Source organism: Megalops cyprinoides, chromosome 23 (assembly GCF_013368585.1).
Source record: "Megalops cyprinoides isolate fMegCyp1 chromosome 23, fMegCyp1.pri, whole genome shotgun sequence".
NCBI lineage: Eukaryota > Metazoa > Chordata > Actinopteri > Elopiformes > Megalopidae > Megalops > Megalops cyprinoides.
In genome coordinates, this window is record NC_050605.1 from 16255846 (window position 1) to 16275541 (window position 19696).

Sequence of the window (19696 nt, forward strand, 5' to 3'; positions counted from 1 at the left end):
TTCCTGCTTGGAATGCCATTGTTCTGTTGTTTCAGAGAGGTGATGGAGTAAATGAATGAAGATCAAATGAACCTATATACCTCAGGAGGTGACTTCTGAATTTCCTGCTTTAAACTACAAAGCTCTATATTGTTCTGAAAGGCTAAACAACGTTTGCAGCGTAGTCTTATATAACAATATAAGACAACACTCATTGTTTTTTCTGAATTTTCTTGTAGTATATCTCATAGTGACAAAATTAATATTGAAACATATCCCCCCCTTCAGGGTTGCTGCACTAATCATCCCCAGTCCACGTCCTTTGTTGTGTTACAGTCTAGCTGTATCATTATCTGAACATATATCCATTCAAGCACTAAGTGTGGGAATGTTGAATGTGAATGATTTTTTATTTTTTTTTTGTTATTGCCTATTGATTTTTGGGGACACTCTGACAAGGAGAATTACTTTTGACAAACTGCAATTGTTGCAATGCTTGCGTAAGTGTGTATGTGTGTGCACGCACGCGTGTGTGTGTGCATATGCGCATACGTGTTGTGGAGGGTGCGAAGGGGGTACTTCTCCAGAGAGCGGTATAATTTGGGTCAGGCCTGACTGGAATAAGAACCAAAGGGACCTGTATTGTCACATTACTTAGGTTGAGAGGAACTTGCAGTTGTGTTGCCATAGTTATTTCCACCCCTTATACAACAACTCAACTCTGACCAACAGTCCCCCACTGCAATGGCTTTCCTACTGTGCACAAAAGACCCCTCTGCACATTCCAGCGACAACTGCGACCGGAACAATGGAATTTCTTTAGAATCAATGCGCTGTGGACCTCAAATGTGACAGCACATATGAGAGATTAGAAACTTAGCAATTAAGTGGAGAAGTGAACCGCAAAGTAATCCATCATCGATGTGAAATCAGGTTTGTTATAAATGGTAATGTAGGAGCAGGAAAACAATCATTTGCTCAAGCGCTGTTTTTCTCTCTTACGCAACCAGCCGTGCTCAGCCATCAGGGTTTACCCTTAACGTGCGTTTATGGGCGCAATTAATCTACACCGTCTAGTCTAGTCTATGGAGACCCGAAAAATAACTTTTTTTTTAAAAAAAGTGTGAATTTTCCAATGGAATTTGAGTTAAAAACAACCAAGAACAAACGCCATGTTGTTTTGAGTCTTCAGAGCTATTGTAGAGGAGAAGGCTTTTCAACGGCACTGTATTCCACCGACCTTCAATGGGCCGGCCTCTGCACATTATGGCATGAAACCCAGCAGAGTTTGTGTGCGAAATTAAATAGGATCGAGCCATAGGCACAAAAGCTCTTGCATTGCAACTCTCCAAACCAGCGGGCGTCACGTGACCAGACCCTGTGTGAGTCCAGCAGTCAGGCACACAGCAACCACAAGCAGCAAGACAGAGAGAGAAAGAAAGAGAGAAAGAGAAAGAGAGAGAGAGAGAGAGAGAGAGAGAGATAGCAGTTCCAGGGGAATAAGGAGAAGCCCTCTCAATGAGGATGATTCTGAGTGCAGGACCTAAGGGGCGGAGAGAGGGAGGGAGGGAGGAAGGAAGAAAAGCAAACCCACAAAGACCTCCACGCTGAATTGCCGGATCGCTCTTTGTGGGGGACACGTTCACCTTTCACATGTGAGAGGAACAGAAAGACTCCTCAGATGGGCAGAGGGCCTCTTTGCTGTGGAAGACAGCCAGAGGAGAGGGCCACCGAGGGTTGGGATTACGCTTAAAGCCAGCAATGCCACGGGAGGGGGAAACAGGAGCTAGGAGGGTCAGTGGGTGCAGCACAGTTACCGTGGACTCTCCACAGTTCCTGGCCTATCTCCACTCGTGTGTTCATTTTTACTGTAACACCACAACCGTTGCTCCTCACCCACTTTTAGTATTGCAAATTAAACTCACAACGGTCTACTGCATGCAGTGTATTCACCTATAAGCAGTAATGATAAAAGATCAATTTGGAAAGAGTAGTTCCATGTGTTATTAGTGCATTGACTCCACTAGATGTTAACTCTTGACTGATACCATACTGTGGCTTTGATAATACCATACCATAACTTGTACTGTGTGTAAGTCCAAAGGTTTGTATGTCTGATGTCTGGAAACCATGGTGCTCCGGGGCATACTGTGTAGGGTTTGTGCAGATGTAACCCGTACCCCAGCTGAAACACACATCGATTGACAATATTGTGACCTGGTCTGGGAAGGGCCTTGGAAAATTTGGCAGCAAAAATGCCCCTCCTATCCTGTATAATGAGGAATGTACAGCAGCAGTTTCACAGCTCTACTCTTTGGGCAGTGCAGTGCAGCGCTCAGAGAGGCACTGCACCTGTGGCGTAGCCCACAAGCCCGGAGTGACAGTGTTGTTATGATCCCTTGCATTAATGAGAAAGGGGAGGGGTGGGTGGCATTAAAGGAGTCCAGGGTGGAAAAAAAAAATCCAAATAAAACAGGAAGAGGGATTTAGAGCTGGAAGGGACTCGGGTAATGACTTGACTCTCACTGGGGGGAATTCAGTTATTCTAAACACGGCTGCAGTTTTAACAGTGCAAAGCCAAAACAACCAAAGCCTGCTCAAAAAAAACCCCCTAAGCTACGTGAGCAGAAAACATTCCTCTGCAGCTGGCTCGCTGTTTTATTCTGTCTTTCGGAAGCGAGGAGGGCCTTCGTACGGCTGACGTGTCGGGGCCGGCTCTGTTTGGTTTCACTCCACGGTTTCCCTGTGTGTGTTCAGGCGCAGGGGCATGTGTATTCAGAGGGCTTGTCCGGTACAAGCAGAGCCCTCTCTCTGACATCTGTTCTGCTGTCATTGGGCTTTTTTTTCCCCTCCCCCCGGGGTGTTTCGAAGCTCACAGCACTGCTGCAGTGGGGTCACAAGTCTTATGCAAACATATCTGATCCAAATCTGAAATGAGGCTACAGTATCTAAGGAAGCAGCTGGCCTTCTCCCTCAAACGTTCCTTTTTACTTTTCCAGGGGAGACTGTAAGATTATTACCATACATAACATACTAACTGAGAAAACATCTTAAACATTGATTCTGACATTAGACCGAATCATTATGCCTCAAGACCCAAAGAGTGATTTTACCTGGTCAGACTGACTAGTCTACAAGCACTACCACGGCAGCTATTTTGATTGGTTCACCTTAAGCCCAATAAACAAAAGTAATGCTTCCGCTGCAAGAGCCTTCACCTGGCCGACCCCTGTGGTCAACACCTGTCGGTTAATGTGCGAATGTACCCCTTCAGTTTTCGTGAAAACCATTTAGTTAATGTTATTCAGTCAGATTCAGTCGGTTTTTTTTTGTCAGAAATAACCAGGTAGATTGCATGTAACCTTGGAATGAACAGATGTGCACTGTTAATACAAGAGTGGTGGTAGCTGTAATCTCCCACTCGGCTGGCTGTGTATCTGCACCAGAGCGGCGCTCCTGCTCTCCTTTGGACCTCCCTGCCGGGGTGCTGTTTGCAGATGAGCCTTTAATTGCTTTAATTGACTGTTTGATGCTCCCAAAGCTGCTGACAACTTGTACCCTTCCTCTGCGATCAATTAGTCCATAAGACTCCCGCTTGGCCGTCCTCGACGCGCACGCTCCGGATCTCTGCTGAAGCCTGCCAACGGTGCTTGCCGGCGAGGAGGTCGGAGGTCACGGAGCCTGCAGAACCGTCCGAGCTGATTGTCTGGTGTGGAAAGGGGGGGGGGGGGGGGGGGGAGAGAAAACAACAGAGAATCACGTTGAGATTAAGAGCCTTTGCCCTTGGGCTGAATCTCCATTGCCTTGCAAAAAAAAAAAAAAAAAAAGATATGGCTCTAAAAACAGGAGAGAGCAGAGATGTGTGGGGACTATTTCAGTTTATGAGCTGAGACATCAAAGAGAGTTCTGTGCCACACGGTTACTGACAGCCTGACAGTTCAGCCTTACCACTCCTTCTGGAATAGGAGATGTGATGGCTGTGCTCACTAGGGGTTAGATCAGCTCTGGGTGTCCAAAGCCCCTCCCCCCTTCTCCCTCTCCCTCTCCCTAGTGTAGCTGTGTTTGCTTGTGTCTGCTGACTGCAATTAACACACCACAGGGGACTGAGTGTGTTTATGCCTCTGCAATGAACTCCTATGAAAGAGTCTCATCTCTCATACCAGAGAGGCAATGAGAGGAGGCAAGGTAGAGGTAGAGGACAAAGAGAAAAAGAAAGAGTGAAAGGGAAAAAAAATCGCTATCGCTATGTGTGATGCAATCTTTTTTTGCAAGGTTGCAAATTTGGTTCTCCTTGTGTCTTTGTGGAATGGGGTGGGGTTGACTAAAAAAATTATGGTTCACAAAATTCCCACCATTAATTTTAAAATTTGTGTTCAGATGATATAAGCTTCACTGAGACCTATCGTCATCCTTCCAATGCAAAGCCGTATTGTGCTAAGTGTGGTGAAACTGGACTTACACTGGTCACAGAAATAACACTGGTTACAGACATGCTGAAAGAAGACACCATGATGTGGAATGGAGCTCATGTTTGCAATTAACAAAGATTATTTAATGCATTGTATCAAACAGAAATATCATCATATCTACTGTTTGATTTAACATTAGCGACAAGAACGGGAGAGCTAAGGTACATACAATGACTAATTTACATGAGTTGATTTGGCAGTTTCAGTTATTGCAGACACGTTGAACCTTTTTAGCCTTTTAAAAATAACCCTGCAAAAAGAAAGTCATCCCACAGTCACACCGTATAGCTGTGCACAGCGATATAAAGTAGAAATAAATGCAGGCAACCATCCACAACACTCTACCTCTTAGTCTGCTAATTGCAATCTTTGTTATAATGGGAAGCCTAATCCAAATGGGTAAGGCAATGAAATGGAATAATTGTCTAATAATTATTCATCACATTGCTGGCAATGAAGCTGAAGACAACATTATGTACAGATGTACAGAGACAGAAATATAAGATATACTGGGACAAAGCGGTTTGCTGGGTATTGTGGATCTACAGCCATTGATAAATTTATTATTTTTTTTAGTAAATCCTGTCCAGAAAGTTAGAAATTCATTTTTTTGGTTCTTGCTTAACAACAGTTCATTAAAATGATACCAGTTCGCATTGCTTCATGACCAGTTACACATACATCCAAGCTGGGCCTTTGGACACACACAAACCGATTGAGTCGTGACCATTGTGCGTTTTACGTGTTTGACTATCTGCAGATACCCGACGGGGAAATGATTGCTCTGACTCACTTGAGAGTGATACTTTGATGATCATACAACGTACTTGGTGGGTGTATATTAGAGATTAAAGACGTATTACTCACAGTTAACACAGCAAAACATATTATGCCGTAGAGGTAAACATAAAATGGCCATTACAAACAGATTAGTTATGCCCTTCCCCCAAAAAAACTGCATAAAACTTGGGGAAATGAGATTTAAAATGGGCACAAGGTTGGAGGAGAAAGCTAAATCCCTGAGAATCTAAATCTCATGTAGGTTTTATTAAAGTGGTGTAGAGACGTCTTTACTCACTGAAGTACAGTATATTTAGGCCTGCATTTCACAGCCAGAGGCAAATGTGCACCATCTTACGTTTTAAAACTTCTCCTCCGCACAAGATGGATGAAGAAAAAAACGTAGCTTGTGAGGCCGACGCCCAAAAAAAAAACACTATTGTCCACCCACCGACTCCAAATTAAAGCCCACTATCTCCATTTTCAGCTCTGGTGAAGAGGCAGTTCGCAAGTGCTTAAGGTGCTTTGTGCAGTTTATTCCCCCTCCTTTTTTTGTTGCTGGGTAGGACAGCGCTGATTGGATTTGTTCATGGCTTCCTTTAAAACAACATCTCACACACACACACACACACAAAAAAAAGCTTTCACACGTGTCAGCAGAGGCTAAAATAAAGTTTTACAATGGAGCAGATGCTGCTGTCTGTGGGGGATTTCAGTGAAGTCTGGAATGGAATCTTACCATGGAGAAGCTGTCGTCATGTCATGCATTTGGCTTGATCCCATTACTGTGTGATTCTCCATCACTAGCAAAAGCTTGACATCATATACATGCACGAACTCTCGTACGCAGGCACAAACACGCACACACACACACATACGCACTGAGGAGAAATACAAGACATCCATCAATATTCTGTCTGTGGAGCGTGCTGCTCGGAAAGGCACCAGCGAAAAATGGGGCTGCAGTGTAAGTTTAGTCTTTTGGTTCAAATTCTTTAAACCTTAAACAAAAGCTCCTACAGATCCTCGCTCTCGGGCCCTGCTGCAGTTTCACGGTGTTGTTACGGTGGGCCCTCGGATTTAGCATTCTGCGCAGGGAGTCCACAAACATAGTGAGGGGGCTGGGTAGAGAGAGAGAGAGAGAGAGAAGACAAGGTCAGGGAAAAATAGGAGCTGTTAAAGCAGAAGAGATCAGTTTGACCCCCCCACTAACACCCCACCCCCATCCCCCCCCCCCCCCACGTCTCATGCGTTTGGTTTGCTCTGTAGCTCACTGACCCGGGAGTAACATCCAGCCATATGTCTCCAGGGTTCTCAGCACTCCTCCTGTGTAAGGGGTTTTGTCTCTGCTGCTGGTCAGAGCGGATCCCCGGGGGCCGCGCCTGACTGTGACTGTGAGCCCCTCTCCTCTCACATTTGTCCCAGATCGTGAGGTGCACGCTAATGCTCCGAAGCGCGCACTTTCGGAAAGAGGCGTTCCCGATCGTCAACAGCGACCGCGGGGGTAACCACAGTGCAATGCCAGTCACTCCCTCAGTGCGACGATACATTGCACAAATAAGCTGCCAAAATATTTCAGGCCAAGGCTGTGATTCCAGCCTAGAAGAACAGTCTGAAGGAACTGTGGAAGAGTCCTCTCTCTGCCGCGGCACTCTCTACAGGGGTTAGGAGACTATTTCAATAACTTATGTGCTTTGCCCCCATCCCACCGTTCTTCCTCAGGTGTGTGTGTAACATAATGCACATTGACAAGTTTAAAGGGCACAGGCAGCAGTGGAGCTGTAATGGCTGTAATATCGTCTCTTCACTCAAAACAACAGCCACGGAAATCCTGCCAGAAACATGTAACAGGATGTACAGTGACACAGAAAACACGAGTTAGTTCCCGCTGCAATGTCGTTACTGGAATTCTACATGGGCAGCAAAATGGTAGCTCTCCTCCCTAATGGTAAAGTCCATGTCACAGCGGTGACGCTTACTCGGCGTTCTAGAAAAGGGCACATGAACTACACGAACTTTAAATGAATAAATAAATGAACAGGTGCTTTCCATATCTGCTACATTCATAAATAAACACATGCGCATTGTACAAACACGCATACATAAATGCAAAATCCTGCTCTCGGGCCGGGCTGGAAAGTGCACCTGCTCTAATAGATTGGGGTCGGGCCGGCAAGCTGTGTATGGGTCAGGTGTGCCGGCGCCGAGCACCTCGCCATGCTCCAGCGAGCGGCCCTGCTCCCTCGCAATGAAAAGAAATGAAATTACATTTAAAAAGGAGACGTCGTCAGGCCCGGGAGTTTAGCATGCGAATGGGTTTTTTTTTTTTTTCTTCCTTCCTTCTTTCCCCTCCTGTTTAGAGAAAGCGGAATTTCAGCAGGTAAGAAGTGGCCATTAAGCCTCGACGGTGACGAACGGCGCCCGTGTGTCCCAGGCACTTTAATGGGCATTTCTCGCAGTGCAAAATGACTTCGCTCGGAAATGGTGAGGAAACGGATAGGACGGAAAAAAATGAAATACAAAATATGTCGACTTGTCAGCGTATTCAAATTATATCAGCCAATTGGCTTTGCATTCCGATACCCGCAATTACCGTCTCTATGACGGCTAATTTACAGTGGTGCTGGAGGTTGCAGGCGCACGGCAATGAAAATTTGTCTGTCTTGTGTCATCAGCGGAGGCTGGTTGCAGTGGATTTGAACGGGAGACAGGGAAGGAAGGCGTTATTCCGGAAATCAAAATCACCATAAAGCCTCATGTGAAAGCTGCTGTTTCACTGAATGAGCAGAAACTGAAAAGTTTGTAACAGACACTTTCCTTCTCTAGAGATATTTTGACAGCTGGACATTTACTAGGGAAATTAGGAACGCTTTGTCAAAGCCACAACAATTAAGCATGGTTCCCTCGCTATATTCTCCTCAGTTCTATTGACTAACATTGAGCAGTATTCTCAAGTCAAAGATAGACGGGCTTTCAATGCTACACCTCAAAACAGCACAGTGTTGCAGGAATAAACCGGCAGTTAGATTGCGTGTACAGGACTGGATGACACCAGAAACCATGGCATCCCATGTGGGCAGAATAAACAAGACCTATGGTGTTGAGTCCCATAAGACCTTGCTGTTTGCATCACTCGACTCACAGGCGTAGGGCTACTGCTGCAAAGATCCCCCTTTAGTACCCCTTCCACTTTCTCCACCAGACAGTTCCAGCCAGTTTTACGGTGTAATTACATCTGATATATTGAAAAGAAAGAGAACCGAAAGGAGAATAGGAAAATTACACAAAAAAACCCCAAACCTGCCAGAGAGCAGCTGCATTGGATAATGGATCACATCCTTCTTTGGCAGGATGATTGTTTCTCTAGTAGGAGGCACATAGCTGCTGTAATATTGAGCAAATTTCTTCATCTGGATCCACTCTCAATACCAAAGCCTCAATTATAAATGGATTTTTCAAGTTGCATTATCTTCTAATGGCAGGTATGAGAATGCTGGTGACAGCTGGGTCTCACAGTTTTACAGCACGGAACACAATTGACGGGCTTGCAAGGTGTGGTGTTGGGGAGGGGAGATTGCAGGGAACAGGAAAGGAAAAGGTGGGGTCAAGCATGAATTTTGACCCGACATTTATGGCTAAATGTTGCCAGGGAAAGCATTCACTCAAGTATGCTGGCTGCTGACGTCATCCTAGTATTGAGTACTAAGGAGTGCAGTGGAGCGCAGTAATATGAGTGAAAACACAAACATTTGCTTTAGCAAGTATAGTGCTGCAGCAACAGTACAATTGGTCCCCCTGGCCTGAGACCTTGGTCTTTAGCTTGGTGGGCTAATTGTATCTCTCAGTGTGTTGTGCAGACACACCGTTCCTCCAGAGCCCTGCTGGTCCTCCCCTCCCACTACACTAGGATGTATCTCAGAAGCAGCAAGTGTGCCAAACACCAGGACTTCTGCCGGTCGTCGGAGAAAGGCCTTCCAGAGGAAATGAGATAAGGCAGAGAAATGGACTGTGTCCTCGTCCTATCAGCGGCGTTCAATCGGCCAGCGCGGAAGCAGTCCAATAAATAACGTCCACCATCATCGCAACCGGCGGAAAATAAGAGTTTGGCCAATCGTGGGATTTACTGTGCTGTCAGCTGGTCCTCAGGAAAGGATAATTCAGTACAACTTTAGTTTGGATGGAGATCAAATTGTTTCGACCGCTAGAACCGAACCCAAGGAAATCGGCAGCCGTGCCAGTTTCATTGTGAGTGTTCAAAGTGCCGTTTTTTTTTTTGTGGTTACTCTCAGACTTGATTTATGCTGTGGGACAGTTTCACTTAAAGTAGGTTAGCATAAGTTCTAAAAGGCGAGGCAGCGGGGGTTCGACTTTGAGGTAAGCGAGTTGAAATCAAACCTCCTGAACTGAACTTAACTGTGTCTGAATGACAGTGGCACGTCATTGTGACCTCAGGATTTTATGAATCAACTGAGATCTTCAAAGCTGCATATGCTCGCACAGAGATCGGCGATTAGTCATGTCTGAAAACCAGTGATTTACAAGATTAAAGGCTGTGGGTTTTTTTGCTGCCAAAAACCTCACTCCCCCACACACCACTTTTTTGTTGTTTTGTTGTATATGGTTCAGAGGAACTCTCTCTAGGGGAACAAAGTGACACTCCTGTTCAGGTGGCATTTGTGTTTGATCTTCTTTGCTGCCATGCATTTTAAGCAAGCGTTTTTCAATGTATACATAATATTGTACAGAATGCTTGTCCTTGTATGGCCATTCAGGCACTGGATGCAGCCCTTAAATATGCTATATGTAGCCAGAGTAAGGGTTCGGAAGACCCACACAAAAAGTAAGTGAAGTAGTCGACTCATTGATATTCTGTCTATATAATGAGATGTTAGTACTTGTACATGTTAGCTCATCTGCAAGAACAACTGTGAGCACTGGGGGTGTGGAGGTGTTTGGGGAGGGGCAGGGGCTTGGGGTGGGATAGCAGGTATGTGTGCAGTGTCTGATTTTTCTCTTCCCACTTAGCCACTCCTCTTTCATTTATTCTTGGCAGCCCCCAAAAGCCCTCCCCTGTATCCCAATACCCCTTGCCCTGCACTGTGAGTGTTGCCATGGAAATGCAATGCAGTCCACCAAAAACGTGAAATCCTATGTATGCTCTTTTCAGCGCTGATCTGATGGGTGTTGATTGGGGGGGGGGGGGTGGTATTCACACGCATGCAGAGCTGGGGGGCTGGGGGGGTTGCTTGGGGAGGGGAGAGTTCTCCATTAACAGCACATTCATGGACATGCGCTTGACTGACTCTGCACAATAGGTGGCAGGATGGAGCAGACCTTGATTAACTTCAGAAGTCCCCACCTCAGCACTGCTGTTAACTCTGATAAACCTCTGCTCGTTGTGTATCCAGGGAATTCTTCTGTCACCAGTAGAGGGCAGTGTGCCGTCAGTGTAACGATACCTCCTAACATGATTTGTTGACCCCAATGCTGCGCTTTACGATATAAGGCAGTTTAATTCTGATGTGTTATAATGTTGCCTGAAACAGTATAGATAATTGTGTGTGTGAGAGAGTGCACTGTTAAAGGTCTATTTGAAAACAAGGATAAAAATGGCAGTAAACAGCAGCAGACCTGTCTGTCCCACATCCGTGTGTCTGTGTTTGTGTGGTGTGTGTGTGTGTGTGTGTGTGTGTATGTGTGTTTATGTGGCCGTCTGTGCACATGTGTTTGGGAGGAGGGGCAGCTTTGCTCCTGCTATATGCGGACTGTAAAGGTCATTTATTGCTTCTGGTGTCATTTGCTTGTCCTCATTGAAACATCTCTGAAGCAATTGCATCTGGTTTCTGCCAGTGTTTTTCCATTATATAGGCCTAGTTATATTAGTTATATTATGGCAAATGCCTGCGGGTGATAAGATGAGGTGCCCTTATGAAAACCATAGAAAATGCATGCATGGAAATGCATGTAAAAATGTGTTAATGTATGTAAAAATATGATAAGAAAATATGAGGAATATATTTGTATTCATATTTCAGACTATGTCATGTTAATTAGTATCAGTATTGCCATTTCATATACATATCCTTTTATTCATATATTGAAGAATGAATTACGATTTCTGACTAGATACCCTGGAAATGTATTTTTTAATTGTGCTTGGAAGCAGCGAGTGCCAAATGAATGGGTGTGCTTTATTTCACAAAAACAGACTTTACTCTTGTGCTCTTCTCTTTATCCTGTATACCATACCTAACTTTACCTCCTGTAACAAAGCCATTTAATTCTGCAGCCTGCGAAGGAGACGTGTGGGAAGGGAGTTATTTTTAAGGGCAATTAAGAACGCAGCAGCGCGGCTTCTTGTTTCACCCAGCTTTAAACGAGTTATGATTGAAGGAGAGGGTTTATCATCGGTTAGAGTGGAACACGTGTCCTTTCTAATGAAAGGTGTCCAGTTGTGTGGGGGCCGAGCGTGGGCCGCAGACACATGGTGGGTAGGTGAGTGTTTGATCTGGGAGAACAAGTAGTAACGTCTCCGCTGTGGCGTTAGAGCTCAATGATTCCAGCCTGTTATCGAGCAGTCTGTGAAACGTTAATTCCCTTTGTTTGAGAGCGTAGCCTTTTCCAAAGGCCCCCCCTCCCCCTCCTCAGTACCTTGTGCAAGAGTGTCCAGCCAGTCGCGCTGAAGCCGGTGTATGATATTGCTAAGAATCCCACCATTGAATGGCTAATCACCACCTGAAAGGGATCTCAGTCATACTCTGTGCTATTTGTATGCTGTGTACTGTGCTTCTTAGGGCCTAATATAGACATAATGCTGTATACAGGCAACAGCGTACAGTGAGGAAGTATCACTGATCTCCACCTGCGCTTTTAAATGAATGAATGCACCCAGTGACTCCTTCCTCTTCATTAGTTCCAGCATGCAGGCCTGTTGGCTGCCAAAGCTCAGGAGTATTTATGATGGAGAGCAGCGGGCCGTCAGAAGAGGCCCGGTGGTGGGGGGGGGGGGGGGAGATGGGGGACTGAGTGGGAGAGGATGGCTGGAAGGGTATGAGCGCGGCGGCTGATAGGCCGTTTGTGTGCATGCCGCACCAGAGACGCTGATCCATCAGCCGGGATTGGCGTGGAACAAGATAGCACTCATCTCCCTGCTATTCTGCAGACGATAAGACGTGGGGTGGTGGAGATCAAACTGTGCGTGTGAGTGTGTGTGTTTGGGGGGGGGGGGTGTGGCGTAGGGGAGGGGGCGGTGGTGGAGGTTAGTGGGGGACAGAGCCGGGGATCATCTCAGGCCTCTCCACCCAGTACCTGCAGCTCTCAGGAACGTTTCTCATCGATCATAGAGCAGACATAGAGATGTAATGCCTGACAATAATCTCTTTGTTGAGTGACTCCCTCTGTGTAAAGTGTGTGTGTGCGTGTGTGTGTGTGTGTGTGTGTGTGTGTGTATACGTGTAGCGCACTGTGTTGGCCATACCTCTGTTGCCTGTATGAATAGGCATGATAGTGATTTTGGGGTTACATTTGGCATCACCAGTCAACTGGTCGCATGTTGTCCTGCTAAATCTTGTGTTTGTCAATGCATGGCCCTCTTTAGATTGAATGTCAGTGCATTCTTTGGTTCATCTGGGTTCGTGGTCTCACTCTGTTGGGTCAGTATTTGTCTTATGAAGGCTGTGTGACCATTTTTTCTATCACAGAGAAAAGCTGAGCAGACACAGACCGGCTGCAGTTCCCACTGAGGGACAGAGAGGGGAGAGCTTCTGCCAGTGGGGAATTGGGGCTAATCAGTAGGACTGACAATATTAATGAGCCTCCGTGACCGGCGATGGCTTCCCCCGCACTCCCCGAGTTTCTGAGCCGTGCAAATTTGTCCCAACACACCCACACACCCGGGGATGTCTGTGCCAGAGCGCAACTACGGCATACTTTAATCTCCAAAACCCAAGGATGCATAGACAATAGAAAGACAAGAAAAATACAAAGAGAAAGAAGAATGATATAATATTTAGAAGTTCGATCTGGTACGCAGTGTGAATACAGCTCTGAGTGGCTCTCCAGTCTTCAGGGTGAGAGGGGGTGCTTGGGTAATAACCTGCATGTCAAACAGGTTGTCTGATGGCTCTACAGTTGCAGGTGATGCAAAGGGGAGTGAACAGGACTGTAGTTACAGTAATTCTGTGATAAAGAGTGTGGCACCATACCACAAAGCTCCCCACAGTTCCTGTAAACAAGTTGCATCTGGAACCTCCAAATATCGATTCAAACATCAAGCTATGTGCCTAACCTAACGGCATGAAGACACTAAATGAAACAGAACATTAGAATGCCACCGGGTCATAAATAGGAGCTACTCTCTGGCGATGCATCTTGTGAGGGTCAACAGTTCCAGAGAGAGTAGTGACATTTAACTAAGCAGAGAATTAGTGACCACAGTCCTACCACAGTGACTCAGAGAGAGAATGGGCTATTTAATTTATGCGAGCTGGGAGAGACTGAGATGCAGGAACACGTCCTTCTCTCCTGCCTCAGATACCTCCAAATTTCTCCACCACATTCTCTAAATTCATACACCATTTTTAACTTCTACCTAATATTGAGAGGGTAGGGATATTATTATGCAAAAATGCTAAAACTTCAGAAACAGCTGCTCAGTTTGTGAATTCCTGCTGTAGCGTGAGAGAGGAAAATAACTAATTAATTACTTGAGCGTCTTTGGGATGGGGACTAGGGATGGTTGTCAATTTGTCTTTGTTCATTGATGGATGACTGTATTGCTTCTTGTATAAATTTGTGTAAACTGTATATGTATATCAAGGACAATATTGTGTGTCCACAACTGTGTCTACAACACAGGGCTCTGTCAGGCAACACACTTGTGATGCAAATAAAACATTTTGTTATTTGCCTTTGAGAGAGGGAGGGAGTGAGAAAGAGAGAGACAGAAAAGGAGAGAGAGTGAAAGGGAGAGAGAGAAAGAGAGAAGTGAGAGAGAGAAGGAGAGAGAGAAAGAGAGAGACAAAACAAGAGAGAGAGAGAAGAAAATGCTTGAATTAATGTCACACAAAACCAGTTGCGCTGCATGAAAAAAAAGGCTCCAACACATTTTAATGAACAAGTGTCCCAAGGTGCTTTCAACAGTCCCTGCCAAAAGAAAGGCTCATTCATTTAAAAAGACTTGTATAAACTGGAAGCTTTTGAAAGTGGATTTTTAAAGAAGGAGGTGGAGAGAGAGAGGGAGGGAGAAAGAGAGGGCAATGGAGGAAAAAGAAGAAGATGACAGAGACACAGGCAGAATGAATATGGAGCAAGGGGACTTGGGCCCCCACGGCTCTCTGGGTGGATTGGGGATCTAATTGAAGCAAACGCAGCTATCTGCCATATCAAAAGGAGAGAATGGAGTCAGGGAAAAAAAAAAAATGAAAAGAGAGATGAAGCTTTTCCAAGAGCCGCGGGCTTTCGCAGGTAATTCGACCATGACTTCCACACCACCAAGCCATGAAACATCTCAGATAAAACAAGTTAAGGAAAAAAAAAGCTCAGGAAGACAGGGAAATGAACACATTTCAACACCGACGCCATGGTGCTGCCCAAAGCTGACGCACACTTCACATGATTCTGCTGCCTTTTATTTTGAAAAATGTCTTTTAGATGTCAAAAAGCCTCAGAGAGACCAATGCAAAGTAAAAGCTTAGAAGGTGTTGCGTTAATTGTGAGGTGCCACAACACCACTGAAGGAGGCACTACATCGGGACATCACCTGATGGCTAAGCATGGAGATGCAGTGAGTGGTTTTCATCAGGGGAGTCCTAGCCAGACGACCCATAAATCCAGGTTTCCTCCTGTGTTTGTGTAAGCAGAAACATTAACATAAGGGCTTATTATTCATCAGACTGGCACAGTGGCCTTATGACTACATTATGAATACCTGCCCTGAAACCCACAGTGTGTATTTTCATATCCCTTCCATGTTTGACCATCACCTTCATGACACTGAGCAACACAGGTGGATTGTGGGTAATGGCCGTGTCCAGTCCAGGGCATGCACTGGAACATCAAGGAGTGTTGCACCACATGAACTCAGATTATCTGACCAATCCTGAGTGAAAAATAATCATTCATTAGCAATGCTACGGCAGTGACCACGCATGTGAGGCTGAGTGTTATTGCTGGGACTGAGCTTAGCTTCAGAGAGCTACAGCTTGATGAAGAGCTTCAGACCTTCTGGCAATGTTGATAGCCACTTGCCTGTGGCATGGTAGACCATTCAAAGTTTGATTTCGAAGGGTCAGGCAAGGTGGAACTTACTCCTGCCTTCCTGCTTTGCCTTGCCACACTCTGTTATTAATACAGTAGGTGGACAGGTGGTTTTGAAGCTGAGTTATAATCAACGGTGTGATTTTGATTTGTACAAATACAGAACAATGTATTACATGCATACATAACCTCCTGACCCTTAATTTTTGCTTTCTGTCTCTAGTGCGGTACATTGTTCATTGATATACTGTATCGTTCAGAAGTGAACAGATATTGCAATATTAGGAGAGGATGTTTTTTTTGTAAAGTCTGTTCCAAAATTTTCAGTCTTGTTCACCTCATAAATCCATCCCTCCACCCTTGGTGGAGCTATTTTAAACCCTGGCTGGTTATTGGGAAAGGCTGATAGGAGGTCTGAGGCGTGGCAGAGCTTAAATCCCCTGTTTTGAGAAACAGCGTCCCCTGTATTGGCCCCGAATAACTGCTTCCTTTCATAGTTTAGCCTCTGGGGAGGAGGTTAAGCCTGAGAAGGCGCTGTTTATCACCAGTGATGATGAGAGCAGGTAGAGGTCTGAGCATGCTTAGAGAAAATGTCTGCCCCTCGTGACCCCCCCCTCACTAACATGCCATCACTCCAGAGACTCGTTTATTTCTCACAGGAGCAGTTCAGGCAAGAGCTCCATGACTGACTCCTGTTTCCCTGGGAAGAAAAAAAAAGTGGATGCTTGAATTGGCAGCTGCCTCACTCTCTTACCGCTGACCTGCGGCAGCCAGCCACTTGGAAAATACGCTGGGATTTGAGGGAAATGACAAAAAATAAGCACCAATTCACAGTTACTGCCACTCAGACGTGTTCACCATACCAAAATAATGATTTTGTTGGTGAGGGAATGATGACCGCAAGACAGCCACTGGTGGATGCAATTCAGCTGAAAATCAATACATAATAGTTTCATTTTAAAGCGCGGCACAGTATTAGGAAAGCCAATGAGGATGAGAGCTGGACTGCTATCGTGTAAACACAGAGAGACCTGAAATAAGTCTGTGTGTGGGGGAGGGGGGGGAGTGAAGGGTGGGGGTTGAAAGTGGGTGTTTGGCTGCTCAGTGCAATTTCTTGAACATAATAGAGGTAGCCATGCATAATTTGATGAGTGAGGTTTTTGTCCTTTCAGCTCTGATGCACTTGCCGAGTCATTGTTTATAATTATCATTACCATGTTTTTATCATTAAACTCTGGCCATGGCTCCTGCAGCACTGTTAGACTGCAGAACCGCTCAGTACCCCCCCATTTCTCTCTCTCTCTATCTCCTTCACCTGTCTTACTCTCTATCCTGTCGTTTGTTCCATCTCTCTCTCTCTCACTCCCAGTCTCTTTTTTCTCTCACTCCGTCATTCTGAGAAACATGGGTCTCTCCCAGAGGATGCCTTGGCCCCGCCTCTTAGGATCCTGGATCCTGCCCACACAGTTCAGCCAATGAGCTTTAGCTTTTAAGCTCCAAGGTAAATGGGCTTGTTCTCCTTGGGATGAGAACTCAAAGCATGAAGCATCACTACACCATGTGTCAAGCAAGTGGGGTTTGAGCTTTATGGATTGTTTTTTACTTTTTTTCATGCATAATTCAATCTTCTGGCATTTCATTGTTGATTTTCTGAGATTTATGCTCATACTATACCACTAGTAGCAGCAGTGTTGGGTAAAGGTGTGGTCATAGAAGTATCATTAAACTAAAGGCTACCTTTGAAATCGTGTCCTGTCCCCTCTGGGTTCGCTGCACACACATACACATGTGAGTGTGCCCACACACACACACACACACACCTTGCAACAATGCTCCACCTGATAGTTATGTCTCATTGCCTCCCTGTAGATGATTCTCTAAACCATAAACTCATGCAACACACAAACAATCCATCAATTACAGGAGAGTGCTCAAAACAGGGTTCCTGTTTCCTGTTAAACAGACAGCCTCCGTGTCAGAGCTATTAATCAGAAATACTTTTGAAATGATTCATTATTTTTCACTTAATCTATCATGCTGTGAACTTGCACTGGAAGGGGAGCTGGATGTATCTCCTCATCTCCTGGGAGGAGATGGGACCTCGGCTGAAGAAGGAGCTGCACTAAGTGATGGAGGGTCTGGGTTTTCCCTGAAGACCTGGTAGCTGGGAAAGGAGGAAAAAATCAGTGAGAGACAGATGATCACTGTCTCCCGCTTCTGCCGGTGACGATCAGTCACACATTTCTGCATAGGGGGACATGACCCCAGGGGAGCACAGATAGAATCCTATTTCATGCGCATAAAAATATTGATGTTCCCGGTCATATGCATTCTGGGCATAGATGAATGCCAAGACATAGCCATTTTGTGAAGGTGTGTCACCTGAGCAATGAATGTTCAGGAGGGCTCTGGAGAAGTATGCAGTCTCAGGCTAATTATGACTAATAAGTGTGAGAAGTGAGAGCTACCACTGTGTGCTGTACCTTATGGAGCAGAGCCAGAATGGTGACCTGCTTCTAGAGGATTGGTTGAGGATGAGTATGATCACAGCTCAAAAGCACTGCACTGCAGGCAGCTGACTGAGAATGATCTCAGGGCTGATGGGTCTGTTTTTTTCCCTGTCCAGTCATCCATTCCAGTTCCCATAGTGACATAACCAGGTGAGCGATGCTCAGGTACAGCTTGTAATAAGGCAAGACAGTGTACCTTCTATGACATGACATTGCACATGGTCTCTGTCTCCCAGATTCAGTCAGGGCTGTCATGTCCTAAGAGAAAATGCCATTCAATCAAAAACAACAACAGAAACAACAAATACACAGAACAAACCCCAACTCCCCCACAAGAATCTCACACCAAATTGCAATAAAATGACCCCTGAATTCAATCAACATCACCAAGTCATCCATGGGAAAAATTACTTTTTTGTACACCACTTTATCAATATGGTAATAGGCTCCCATTTTAATACAAAGAGAATGTACAATAGACAATATTAACGATATCTCTATTTGACTCCACTGGCTTTGTTAATTATTAGAAGTTAATGGAAACCAATTTAATACCAATAATAATCTTACAGTTTTTCACTCATTTTGTCATTTCTTCTTTCCTCAATCAATCGATGAATGAAGCCCTGAAATGTGTACTGGATATATAAAGGCAAATGTGATTTTGAAAGTGCCTAAAAGTGTATTGTTCCCCGGCTGTCCTGATGTCCAATTCCAAACAGTCATAAAATCATTTTTAACATGATTGCAATGATTTGTTTTACGGGATGTCAGACTACTTTTCAAAGAGTAAGTTTTGCACCTCACCTTTCACAAAGTCACACACCACCCCTGGCTGGAGCGGAATACTTCAACATCAATATCCAACTGCAAATTCAATGTCCAACTGCAAAACAAAAAAGTAAACTATAACCCTCAGAGAAATCAGGTTTAAATGACCAGCTTCATTTTTTTCAGTATGTGTGATAATTCAAAGTCTCAACAACAGGAACAACAGCAAAAACAGCATTACAGTTTTTTTAGAGAAGACCAAAAAAATCATGTCTGTGACAGATGCGAATCAATGCCAGCAATTGATCTGCTCCAAATAGGAATATGACTATGACTGATGCTTATGCCTCTGTGCATTGATTGATCTCTGTGTTTCATTATAATTATTCCCTACTTTGTAACTCCCCAACTATCTGACTGAGATAAGAGAGAGTTCCTTTGCCAAAATGTATTAGACTTGCTTTAAAAGACGGAACTGCCTGTGGAGAAAAGACTCTCTCTCGCCAGATTTGCATGAACGCTGTTTTGATCTCAGAATAGCCAGCTTCAGATTAAAACAGCACACAAAAAAGAAGGAGAGGAAAGCTTAAATGTCCAAGCACAAAACAATACCCACAAAGGTACACCATGTTAATCTCGTTTGTGATTGATGCACAATTCAGTTTTTTTTTTGTTTTGTTCATACACAAAAAAAACTTTTCAGGCAAATAAATTTCATTGAACAAATATTGGCTCACCTTTCCCCTTCTGGGGTTGGAAATTTAGGGATAATATGAATGAATCTGCTATTAACCACATGCGTGCCTAATAATAGAGAATTTATACCTTGTATGTAAAAAAAACATTTCAGCAAACATTTATTTATGAAATTTTAGCTCTTTCCAAGGGAGCCCTTGTCAAGCAGGCAAACAAGTAATAAAAAACATCAGA

At 44.7% G+C, this 19696-nt stretch overlaps 1 protein-coding gene across 1 annotated transcript in view; it reads left to right on the top strand.

The window, feature by feature from the left end:
• ptn (pleiotrophin) overlaps positions 1-19696 on the top strand; it is a 38557-nt gene that overhangs the window by 1002 nt on the left and 17859 nt on the right. The window lies entirely within an intron of this gene.